Source organism: Gracilinanus agilis, chromosome 4 (genome assembly GCF_016433145.1).
Source record: "Gracilinanus agilis isolate LMUSP501 chromosome 4, AgileGrace, whole genome shotgun sequence".
Lineage (NCBI taxonomy): Eukaryota > Metazoa > Chordata > Mammalia > Didelphimorphia > Didelphidae > Gracilinanus > Gracilinanus agilis.
The window spans coordinates 328875309-328888030 of NC_058133.1; the positions used below are offsets into that span (position 1 = coordinate 328875309).

The 12722-nt window shown below is 39.9% G+C and overlaps 1 long non-coding RNA gene and 2 other non-coding genes across 3 annotated transcripts; all 3 read right to left on the reverse strand.

Moving 5' to 3' along the window:
* Nucleotides 1-6625: 6625 nt before the first annotated feature.
* On the reverse strand, nucleotides 6626-9087 carry LOC123245273. The gene is made up of 6 exons (XR_006506108.1): nucleotides 9047-9087; nucleotides 8172-8227; nucleotides 7773-7842; nucleotides 7587-7660; nucleotides 7158-7206; nucleotides 6626-6819 (listed from the first exon to the last, which is right to left on the reverse strand). It is a non-coding gene; the product is annotated as an uncharacterized LOC123245273 (long non-coding RNA).
* On the reverse strand, nucleotides 6982-7055 carry LOC123248213. Its single transcript, XR_006506286.1, has one exon. It is a non-coding gene; the product is annotated as a small nucleolar RNA SNORD50 (small nucleolar RNA).
* LOC123248215 lies at nucleotides 7366-7437 on the reverse strand. The gene has a single exon (XR_006506287.1). It is a non-coding gene; the product is annotated as a small nucleolar RNA SNORD50 (small nucleolar RNA).
* Nucleotides 9088-12722: the final 3635 nt, after the last annotated feature.

Consider the following 12722-nt stretch of genomic DNA (forward strand, 5'->3'; position numbering starts at 1 on the left):
CAGCAAGGAGGGGAGAGCTAGAAGAGAGTCTTACTTCATAGACTTTCTCTATCTCCCCTCCATCCCTAACATTCATTGACTGGCTCTCATTATTCTTACCCAGGATAGTCATCAAGCATAGTGAGTTGCTCTATATTTGAGTTCCTATAATATTGTCTCTATTTTCTCTTTGTGAAGCTCATTTCAAAGTTAAATTCACATTGTACACCCTTGTTTCCCATCCTCTCTCAATCTGTGACATATCTATGAACTTGCCAGGATGTTCATTTCTCCACAACCACTCTGTGAAGTAGGTAATGGAATTATGAGTACCCTCATTTTACAGCTGAGGAAACAAGTAGTAAGGGCAAGGGATGGGATTTGGACTCAAGTTCTTGAGAAACAGTGTGATAGAGTGAATCTCAAGTACTAAATTTGTTAATTGGAGAACTTGGCTTAAAATCTTCATTCTACTAATCACCTGTGTGACCTTGTGAAAATTACTTACTCATGGGTAAAAATGAGAGGATTGGACGCGATGGCCTCTAAGGCCTCTTCTAGCTCTAACTTTGAGATCCTAATTCCAAGGACAGAGCTATTCCCACTCTATCATGCTTCTGAGAAAGCTATTACCTTTTACAATTTTAAAGTGCATGTTTTCCTTAAAATATTTATAATGGCATGGTGATTCAATTGTAAACGCCAAATCTCAACTAATTACTTCTATATTTAGATCTTTATGAATACTACATAGATTGTTCCTTTTTTTTTTTAACACAAAGGGGGAACTGTTTAATATTTTTATAAAAGTATTGTGCCTTATTCATTTTTGGTTGCCTTTACTTGAATCTGACCATAATAAAAATGTAAATAATTAGGAAGAGGCTATTTCTAAATAAAAGGAGTTAAATAAAAGAAGGCAGCTAGATGACTCAGTGGATAGAGAGCTGGACATGAGTCAGGAAGGTGAGTTCAAATATGGCTTCAGACAACACACCCTAACTGTGTGACCCTGGGTAAGTCACTTCACTTCTGATTGCCTGACAAAAGGATCCACTGGAGAAGGAAATGGTAAACTACTCTAGTATCCTTGCTAAGAAAACACCATGGCTGGCTAAGGTTCATGGGATCATGAAGAGTTGGACAGAACTGAATGACTAAACAACAAGAATGTAGTAAAACTCTACTGAAGGAAGAATTCATGAAACAAATTTGAATTTTCATTCTCTGCTAAATGATACTTCTAAAGATATTGGTTAGAAATAGTCTTTTAACATCTCAAAAAAATTATATGACAGTAACTCAATGGCAAGTCCTTGGGAACATCTCTGAGAAAAGTACTACCATTTTGATTTGTTGATCAAAAAATATTTTAATAGTAAGATTTTTTAAAACAATAATTTCTTAAATTTATTTATTACTGACTTAATTTCATTGAAAAGCATGTTGAGCAAAAAAGAACCTGGTACTGAAATAACATATAAATGTCTTATTCCTCTAGATTTTTAAGAAAATCCTTACTTCTTCTGTCTTCGAATTGTTGCCAAGTATATATATTCCAAGAAAGAAGTGAATTGAGAGCTAGGCAAAGGGACACATAGCTAGGCAGGGTCTGAGATTTGGAACCTGAGAAATTTGAACCTAGGACTTCCAGGCTCTAGACCTGGCTCTCTATCCACTGAGCCATCTAGATGCCCCTCTATATTTTTAAGGACTTTGAAAGTAAAGACTATATCTTGTTTCTTCTTTATATTCACAATACTTTACACATTAATAAGTACTGAATAATAGTAGCCAAATTGAACTGAATTTCTTTAAACAAAGAGACACCTGTTAATGCATATAGCATCCAATTTTCTAAATCTTGCTATTGTGTGGAACAAAACCTTGGACCTGTATTTTCATGAATGATTTGGAGGTTGTCATTTGACCTTTTGATTTTACTTTCCCCAAAATAAGAGCAAAAAAAGCTTGTACCAAATGATTTTTGAAAAGCACATCAAAATCTCTGAATTAGCATCTTTATTTACCGTTTCATTTCTCATTCTCTCTAAGAACAAGACTCCTTTGCTCAGGCCAGCCTCTTTTATCTGAGTGCATGATTCTACCCCCTATTGACTCCTCTAGAATCTTGCTCAATCATCTACTACTTGCTCAATCTCTCTGTCTCTGTCTCTGTCTTTCTGTCCCCTTGGCTCCTTCCCATTTGTTGACAAACATGCTCATTCCTCCCCAAGACTAAAAAGCCTGGGCTTTTTTACCCTCTTGAGCTACCATTTCCCCATTATTCTCCCTTTCATTGTCAAATTTCCTTAAAGTCTAAGTCTAAAAACCACCATTTTCAACAACTTACAACTTTTCCATCCTCAACTCTACCCAATCCACTTTAATATACCATTTCTAAAGGACCTGTGTGTCAGTTACTATCCCAGATGCAAGGAATACCAAGACAGAAAATTAAACTGTCCATAATTCAATGAAAGGCAAGTAGCATGTACACAGAAAAATAAGTATTCAATTTGAATTATCTGAATGAATAAGCATGTAATTGTTCTACCTAATAGCCAAGGAAGGGAGTTAGGGAATCCTGAAACCTGGCATAGAGTGAGGCATTTTTAAGTTATCCTCCAATCCAAAACCAGGTCAGATCTGTTTCCAGTATCTACTGATATTGAATATTGAATATATTACCTCCTTGAGGGTATAAGAGAATCAGGAGGGTCTTTGGTCTCTGGTTTTCATGATCAATATAAAGAGGAGAGGGTTGTAAGGCAGACGACATTCTAATTCTGCTGGATATCAAGACAGTGACTTTAGGGGTCTACTTCCTACAGAAAAAAACTTAAAAACTTGGGTACCATTTGCTGTTTTCTCCTCCTACATTTTTTATCTTTCTTGGTTCCTATTCCTTCTCCAACCTCTTTAATGTAGGCATTACCCAAAGTTCCCTTCTTGGGGATCATAATCTATTTTCAGGGTTTTAACTACTATCTCAATTGAAATGAATAGTTTTCCTTCAATTTAAAACTCTTTTTAGCTTAAGTCTAGTTACTTGCCTACTTGCTAATTCCACCTGGATTTCGATCAATATTTTAACTCATGTTCCAAACTAAATTCATCATTTCTCTTCCTTAATTTGCTTCAGACTTGTATTTCTTTTACTGGCACCACCATTCTCAAGATCCTGGCATTATTCTCCCTCACTCAGATTAGTTGCTGAGACCCTTTAAAAGGTCTCATTCAAGGCACTATAAAAGGCACTGTAGAATACCTTACATTTACATAGCACTTTAAGATTTCCAAAGTATTACTGTATCTTGATATCAATTTTACTTTTCTAATATTTCTCCCTCTCATCTTCTCCTTTTCAGTTCAACTGCCCCTACCCTAAAATAAAACATATTTAATGAGTACCTATTGTGTGGAGAACATTTTGACAGGTGCAATAGAAAGGTTAGAAAAGTCTGATCTCTGCCTTCAAAGAGTTTAATCTAGGATGGGGATAAGGCACCATAAGGGTAGTTATCATACATAACTAACTCCATTAGAGATGATAGATCTTATCATTAGAAGGGACTTTAGCAATCCTCTAATCTCGTTTTATAGATGAGGTTCAGAGAAATTAAGTGAATTCCTTAAAATCACAGGCAATAAGTAGCAGAACTGGGATTTAAACCCAGGTCCTTTGATTCAAAGTCAAATTCACTTTCCATTGCATTCACATAGCCAAAATATCATGCATGCAAGGTTGGGAGGTGGGTTGTTACTGAAAGGAAGTGGCAGTTAGGGGGAGGAATCAGGGAGGCCTCCCTAGTGAAGGTAGCATTTGAGTTGGGTTTTAAGGATTAATAAACAGCTAAGTGGTACCATGTTTTTTTGACTTTTAACTTTGAGTTAGGAATACCAGAGTTCAAATCCAGTCTTAAGACACTAGCAGTTTTGTAATCCAGGCAAAGTCATTTCACTTCTGCTTCAGTATCTTTAATTGTAAAATGGGGTTGATACCAATACCTTTTTCTCAGCATTGTTGTGAGGATCAAATGAGATATTTGTTAAGCACTTAACACACAATTCCCTAGAACATAGTTCCCTTCCCTGAAGTGGTAGAAATGGGGCATTCTAGGCATAAGGGGAAATTATGCCTCAAAACATGGAGGGATTTTTAATATTTATATAGCACCTACTTTGCACCAGGTATATGGATGCCAGGACAGTGTGTATCAGGGCAGGCTTGGGGACAGTGCGTTGTCTTGTAAGGTTAGAATATGTAGGAGACTGAGAGGGAAGAAGTATAGAGTAGTTGGTGCCAAATTGTATAGAGCAGGGGTTGGCACCGTATGGCTCTCGAGCCATATCTGGCTCTTTCTGCAGGAGCCATAAAATCAAGTTTTTTTTCAGGTGCTGTTACAGGAGCGCACACTGTGAGCACTGTACGGCTCTCACAAAATTACATTTTTAAAAAATGTGGCATTTATAGCTCTCACGGCCAAAAAGGTTGCTGACCCCTGCTCTATACCCCTGGTATAGAGCCTTGAATGCCAGTTAAGGAAGTTTGAATTTTACTCAGTAGGCAGAGGTGAACCACTAAAGATTTTTGAGCAGTAATGAAAAAATGACTAGATCTAACAGAGTTCGTATTCTGGCTTCCATGACTGTATTTCAGAGGAAAAATGAACTTAAGAGTGGAAAAAAATTACTTATGCATTTAAAAACTTTTTCAAGGTCTATAGGTTTTACCAGACTTCCAAATGGGTTTATACCACACAAAAAAGGTTAAAAAGCCTTTATTCAAGCAAAAGGATTTGAGAGCAGTAGGAAGGATGGCCTGGAGAGGTATTATGAAGTCAGGAAGAGTCTATTGCAATATATAGTCTATATATAGTCTATTGCAAGATATAGTCCAGTCTCTGATTACCTTTTACTTATTATTTTTTTATATTAAATTGTAAACCTCTATTATGGATACATTTTAAATAGTGCCCCAGCAATTTTAAGACTGTATTTACAAGTGTAATCTGGCAAAACAAATTTTTAGTCATTTTGGAAAATTCATATTTTTACTTTGCAAAAATAATTCTACTCTTCCCCAAGGCATGGGAGACAAGCTGCATAATCAGTCTTTCAGAGTAGTGAATGGTTATTACATTGATCTGAATTCTTAAGTCTTGTAAAATTGTTGTTACAATATTTTTAGTCATTGTATCAAGTATTCATCTGGTTTTGCTTGCTTCATGGTGCATTAGTTCATGAGTCTTCCCAGGTCATAAGTCCATTTCACTGTTTGGCCAATCCTCGATTGTTCTCAAACTGTTCAGTAGCCTTCTAGCCACCCTGCCTCCAACTTTGCCCTTTCCCACAATTCCTCCCCTCCTTTACTGTTTCCAGATTAATCTTTCTTGTGCTAAAATCTGACCCTGTCATTCCAAGATCAAGTTCCTTAAATAAGCTAGCATTCACGTATTCTAAACTGGAATACTTTTCCTGGAAGGATGAAGATACTATCGTGTTCTTAAGACCACTTTGGTCTCCTTTTGCTGAGGTTCTGTACTCTCTCAGGGTGGGTGTCCTGAGTCTTACACATCTATATATTCCTTTCTGCCTTTGTTACCCCTTAATCTCATGGTTTGTCACCTTTGTACAAATAACCTCCAAATTCATGTCCCAGGATAGATGTATAATGAACAATTTGAACAGGAAAGTGTAAGCATTTATTATACCTATGTTCCAAGCACTCTGGTAAAGGCTTTACAAATATCTTACTTGATCTTCATAACTACCGTGGGAGGCAGGTGCACTTTCTATTCCCTCATTACCTTTTGCATGGGCTTAATCATTAATTCTCCTAATTTAACTGGCCTCCTAGTCTCATCTCTCCCTTTTCTAATCAAACATCTACACAGCTGTGAAATGATTTTCCTATAGCATAGGTCTTTCTATTATCACACCCTTCTAATCAAGTCATTTCCCACTACTCCAGAATCGTCTAAATTCTTATTTTGCACTTAAAATGGCCATTTCCTACCTGTTTCCAGGCTTTCTGCACACACATTTATCACTCCATTTTATTATAATCCTGCCCTCCAGGCCTACCTGTTCCTCACATACAACCTATTCCAATTTCAGTCTTGGTATATTGACAGTGCTCTTCCCTAGAATGCACTGCTTACTTATAATCTGTGGAGACCCTGGTTTACTTCAAGACTGACTCACACCATATAATGGAAACCTCTCCCCAGTCTAATGCCGTCGCAATACTTATATTTGAATATCACCTCCCTGGGCAAGGATGTTTTCAATTGATTTTATACTTCCAAATGATAGTAGAATGCCTGAACTTGCTCAAGATATATTAATTTAATTTTCAAAACAAGTGTTAAATGGCAGAACTATCTGAATGGCTCTTAGTAGAGGTTCTGATGAGCAGAATAAAGGGTAGTAGGTTAAAATAGGCAAAAAAAATTTTAATATAATGAAACATTTCCAAATGATAGTGTGTCTTAAAATGTCCCAAATGTCCAATTGCTTTGAGATAGAAAAGATCACTTAAATATTATATATTGAAATTCATAAAATTAAGGCAAAATCATAGCATATTTATAAACTTGTAAATTATTATTTTCAAAACAATGAAACAAATCTGGCAAAATCAGTTAATTCCATGTTAATACAATCCAAAGTTTCTGTCTACATGCCTCCAAATTTCAGGTCTTGGCATTTCCAGAGTGACAAAAAAACCCAAAACAAAACAGCTTCATTTCAGATTTCTTAAACTGTTCCCCCAGTGATCATCCATACTGAAGAAGCCGATGAAAAGATGAAAACTGATTCCACAAAACATTCCTGAAATGGGAAAACATTGGGGTTTAAAGAATGACCATTTGAATATAAAGACACCTTCATACCAAAACAAACTTAATTCTTATTCATAGACAAATTCCCCTCTATGAAGCCTAGAGCAGTCAAAGTAGTACTTAAGGAAACCATTGTTCATATTTTGGTCTTATCTCAGAAGCCAGATCCGTATATATTTAGTTTTTCAACAGGAATTCAGGTTCGGGATAGAATCATCATAAATAAGACCAAACCACTATTGTAAAATAAAGAATTTATGAAGCTTGGGGGGGAACTACCCAGAAAAAAAATTTATGCCACTATAGCACAGGGTAAACAGTACTTACTTTGGCACATGGTAATTAAGAGCTTCTTAGTCTTGCATGTTGAATGTCACTGTAAGCAAAGAAATGTTGATTAGTAACTCTTACCTTTGGTCCAGAAATTCTCTACTATATTATCATCTCATTACTAATTAAAAGTAGCATTAAGAATATTTCCTTTCAATTATACTGAGGAAAATTAGGGCCAGTTTCTATTTCTAACAGTGTGGTCTTCTCAGAAGCCAGATCCGTATTTAAGTTTTTTCATCATGAAATCAGGTTCGGGATAGGTTCATCATTGAGTAGACCATTAAATCTGTTCAACCTCAAATATTTAGAATCAACTTTCTGACCTACACTACTAGTTACTAAAAGCAAATGTAAAATATTAAACTTTGGTTAAAAATTAAAAATTAAGTTAAGAGCAACATTAACCCGGTTAATAGTAGATACCTGAAACTGAAGCCCCATGGGTCTCGTTAACAAGATCTTGCAGAAATCATAGTATTATTCGATTAAATCTTGTTCTGGAGGGAAAAAAGTATATCCAAAAATCAAACACTAGATTTTTAAAAATAGAAAAAAAAATTATTTTTCCATTGTAAGTTTGGTTCCAAACACTCAGTTTTGTACGCTCACCTCACATTCAAGTATTTAAGTAACTGCAAGAAGAGTATTGATCCAGATGCCCCGATGCTTTCATTTGGGTCTAGAAGAAAAGTTTTCATTCATTCAAATATCCAATAATTTTGCTACATTTCTACCCCGACCCTATCTCAAGGTCAGTGGCTTTTTAGTGCCTTTCTGGTGGGACATACGGTGTTTAACCACCTTCTCAGTCACCACTGGGGAGATTTTCCTATGAATTACTAGTTTTAGCTTAGAAAACAACTCATTTCACAACTATATAATTCAAAACTTCATTGTAATATAACATTTATAGATGCAAAAACAAAAATAAAAGCCTAAAGCAACAACACCCAAGTCTTAAAAAAAAAAAAAGTCAGCCTTGTTTTTCATAATTAAATAATTCCTGACCTGGTTGTTCCGGTAAGACAGTCCGGAATTATCAGCTGGCGCTGTAGCCATTATTCCTACAACAGAAAACACAATAAGGTTTCCTCAGTATTAAGCGTGTTCTTTTATTCCAAAATGAAATACCATCTAGGGCGTACATTTTGCTTCGTCAGCACAAAGAAATCACGCGGGCACTCCAGGGGAGCTAACTTAGTTTTGTCTGCGGCCTACAAGCCACTCGACCTCAAGTGTCTTCCAGGATCAATTAGCATCTGACACTAGGGGAATGGGGGGGAAGGGGAAGGCATGACACGGACAAGGCAGGGCATTCGCCATTTTCCTTCCAACCTCCATTCCTCAAGCAGCTGTGCTGATAACGCAACCACAAATATAGCTTTAATAAATTATACTTTGGGGGGGGGTATATTTGCTACAATTTCCAAAACTTCTTGGCGCCCCGGCTCCCCGCCCAAATCCCGAGACTAGAATGCAGTCCCGCCAAAGCCACGCTTTGCTTTCAGCCTCCACGCGGTCGAAAAATCTCCCCGCCCTCCTACAATGCATTGCGCAGGCTCGCGTGGACGCCAGCTTTAGGCCGCACGGAACTCTAGGACTCGTAGTCTTGCAGCTTGCCTAGGGAGAAGTGCCAGTCATTGCAAATACCTTATCCTATCTTCCCATCCCCCACTTCTAAAAGATCCTCACGCCTGTCCCAAAGATACTGTCTTTTTCTTTTCTCCCTTGTATAATGCCCTAATGGAAGCCGAGGCTCAAAGGCTTCACTATTTTATCATTCCTCTGCAAAGAATTAGGGATAATTAGGAATAATCTCTTCCTACCCCTCCTTTGTCCCTAAATCGCCACTGAGTCAGCCATATTTCACGAAGTTTCCTTACCTGCAAAACAGGGAATAGAGTCGAAAGAAAGGGGAAAGCAGTCCAGCCGAAAAGAACCAGAAGGCTTTTGGGCAGCTCCTTATATAGCCGGTGCATAATCAGAACGAGGCTACCTCCGCCCCCTTCCCTTTCCATTGGATACAGGAAAGGCGATGGATGGAGGAGGGGAAAGGGGGCGGGGTTTCATGCTAATATGAATAGGGAGTGCCTACAAGGTTTGGAACCCTTTGCTCGCTTTCCGTGTTTCCCCATGTGTCGCTCCTCTATCCTTCCGGGGCGCCTTGGGTGCGCGCACGCACGAACGCACGCACGGATGACCTAGGCGCGACTGCCTTCTTGTGGGTGGGAAAGCGCGCGCTACTAACCTAGCCCGGGCAAGTTTGGTCGGCTATTCCTCAGGCTGATACTGTCGGGCCGGGCCCTGCTTGGCTCGGGGAGTGGCGCCAGAATTCAAACTGGCACTCTCAGTTGGTGGCATTGGCTGCAGCCGCCACCCGAATCAAATACAATAGAAATAGGGACTGAGTCTCTGATTTCCTCGGTACGGGGACCTTCCAGTGAAAAATCTCCCTTTTATACAATTCACCCTTTTCCCAGCAACTTGTTTTAGAGATTTATCATCTTCATCATTTCTAATAGAGGCCGGGATTAGATCTGTGCTTTTATTGGGAGAAGAAACTCCCTTTACCAGTACAAGCAATCCTCTTCCCTGCGTCTTGGAGTTTTAGAGAATTCTTCATATTCAATATTTCTCCTAGAGATCGTGATTGGGCCTATGATTTCTACAGAGAGAAATGCTTTCTACCTAAGCAAAGTCGGCACCTTCTCTGCAGTTTACAATTTTAGTGATCTGCGAAGGGTTAGTTAATTTGCCCAGGGTCACACATGATTAGAAACAGGATGTGAACGCCCATCTTTCTGGCTTTGAAGACATCTCTTGGATTGAATAAATGTTTGCCCTCCCAAGCAGGGTTTTGCTATGCAGTGCAGGAGATGTTGGGAAGAGGAGGGGTGGTGCAGACGAAGCTGCCCCAGAAGAGAGGATTAACAGTAATAATAATATCATTGCAAAGTGCCACACTGCTCTCCGGGCCTTTATCTCTAATGCTAAAAGCGCACCCCAAAGGCTGTCACTACGCCCTGCAGGTTGTACAGTCCTCAAGACCGTGCAAATGCATTTAGTCCGGTCCTGCGTCAACGAAGCGAGCCTGAGTCAGACCTAGGTGGGGAGCCAGGCGTTTGGAGAGATTCCGGAACCAGTTTTCGCGGTTGGACTAGGTATACGGGCCGCCCCGGGCCAGTAGTCTATCGCTTGGTCGCCACCTAGCCCGCGCGCGCGTGTCTGAACCCCCTAGTGGCCAAGGGTTGGGAGTGAGTGGAAGGAACTGTACTCAACCTGACTACAAACTAAAGATTGGGGTGCGGTCGCCTTGGAGCCGGGCCTTTGAAGGCTCAGGAGTAATTCATTTACTGTGTAGCACAGCTCAGAAAGCAAGCACTAAATTCATCAGGATTTGGGAGTCTCTCTTTTGGCGGGAAAGAGGTAGTGGAAAGGGAAGAGAAATAGTTTGAATGGCATGGCGCTTTTATCATTCAGCAAAAATGTAGAGGACTGGAGCCAGTGATCTGCCACGATTCAGCTCCACCTGAGACAGGAAGTATTCGTGCACAGCAAAAGACAGCAGATGCACGGGTGGCAGGCGCAACCAAGCAGCTCACCTAGAGTTGACCATAGATCAGTATCCGCAAGCTAGCGGGATGAGCTTCCTTCCATCCTCTTCTACACCAATGAAATCGTGGTCTGGACCCTCCACCCCTCCACCTCACCAAATGACTGCAAGGAGGGAGAGAGGTCGGGAATAAGTATTTATATAGCACTTACTATGTGTAGGGCACTAAGAGCTTTAGAGATATTATCTCCTTTGATCAGCAAAACATCTCTGTTGGGTTAAGTTGTCTCCGTTTGTACAGTGGAAGAAATGGAAACAAAGTGACTTGCCTAGGGTCACATAGCTAAAAATATTAACAACAATAGCAATAATAATAACTTTTAAATAGTGCTCACTATGTACCACGCACGGAGCTATCATCTCATTTGACCCTTTGATATTATGTCCATTTTACAGATGAGGAAACTGTGGCAAAAAAGAAACTTGCTCAGAGTAACAGAGCTAGTGTCTGAGCCTGAATTTCAACTCATATCTCTCTAAGACTTTAAGCACTACCTCTATCCATTGAACCCTCTAGCTTCTCTAAGTATTCCATTGGGAAGATCTGGGAAAATTTCACTGAGGAGATGGCACTTGAGTTTAACCAGCTTAAAAGAAGTAATTAATTCAAAGACTAGGACAGTGAAGACTAACTTGCTGGCCCACCCCCACTACACTCCCCAGATGAATGCCCAGTCAACCATGCTCTTCCCCCTACCAAGTACTAGGTGTGCCTCACCCCCCATAACCCACACAGGAGAGGAGGAAGTGCTCCCATTGGGCTGCAGGGCAAAACAGTGGGTGAAGTGAGGAATGTCCTGAGCGAGTGTAGAGAAGGGGAGGGGAGTGGCCTGAGGGCTCAGCTCCCCTCCAGCTCTGCCACTGGTGAGCCACTCCCCATACTCCCTGTAGGCTCCCATTGGCTGCTGGGCAAAGGGGCAGGGGATGTGAAAAAAAGTCAGCAAGCAGGATGGAGAGTGAGAGGGGAGTAGCTCCTTCAGAGTCCCTCTGCCTTTCTAAGGAACTCTGAGGGTGGAGTTGGGGTGGGGACGACTGCTGTGTGCCCACAGAGAGTGCTCTGTGTGTCATCTTTGGTACCCATGCCATAGGTTTGCCATCACTGGAGTAGGGGATGGGGTATGGATGAAACAATAAATGATCATGGGATCATAGGTTGAGATCCAGTAGATATTGATTTTCTAAATGCTTCACCATAGATACTTTGTTGACTTTAATAACAGAATCCTTTGGTAAGATGAGCTACAGGCTTAACATCATTACTACTAAAGGATAGTGAGGCAGGTGGAATACAGGAGTTCAGAAATATTTAGCTGAAGTAGGGCTAAAGCTAAAGGCAGCTTAAAGGTGGCTTAAGGAATAGAATGCTGGAGCTCTTTTTGTGGTGGCAAAGATTTGGAAACTGAGGGGCTGTCCATCAGTTGGGGAGTGGCTGAACAAATTGTGGTATATGTTGGTGATAGAATACTATTGTGCCATAAGAAATGAGAAGCAAGATGATTTCAGAAAAAGCTGGAAAGATCTGCAGGAACTGATATAGAGCTAAATAAGCAGAACTGGGCATTGTACATAGTAATAGCAATATTGTACAATGATTATCTGTGAAAACTTGGCTACTCTCAGCAATGCAATGATCTAGGATAATCCTGAATCACTTATGATGGGGAATGCCATCCACCTCCAGAGAAAGAACTGTTGGAATCATTTTTCAGATCAGTGTATTTATGGTTTTATTTTGGGATTTTGGTTTTGTATGAATGTGCTCTTGCAACAATGACCAGTATGGAAGTGTGTTTTGCATGACAATGAAAAAAGGGGATAGAATACTGGACTGGAGTCCAAACGATCTGAGTTCAAATTTGACCTCAAAACATTACTAGCTGTGTGACCCTGGGCACTTCACTTAACCTCTGTTTGCTTTAATCCACTGGAGAGAGAAATGGCAAACC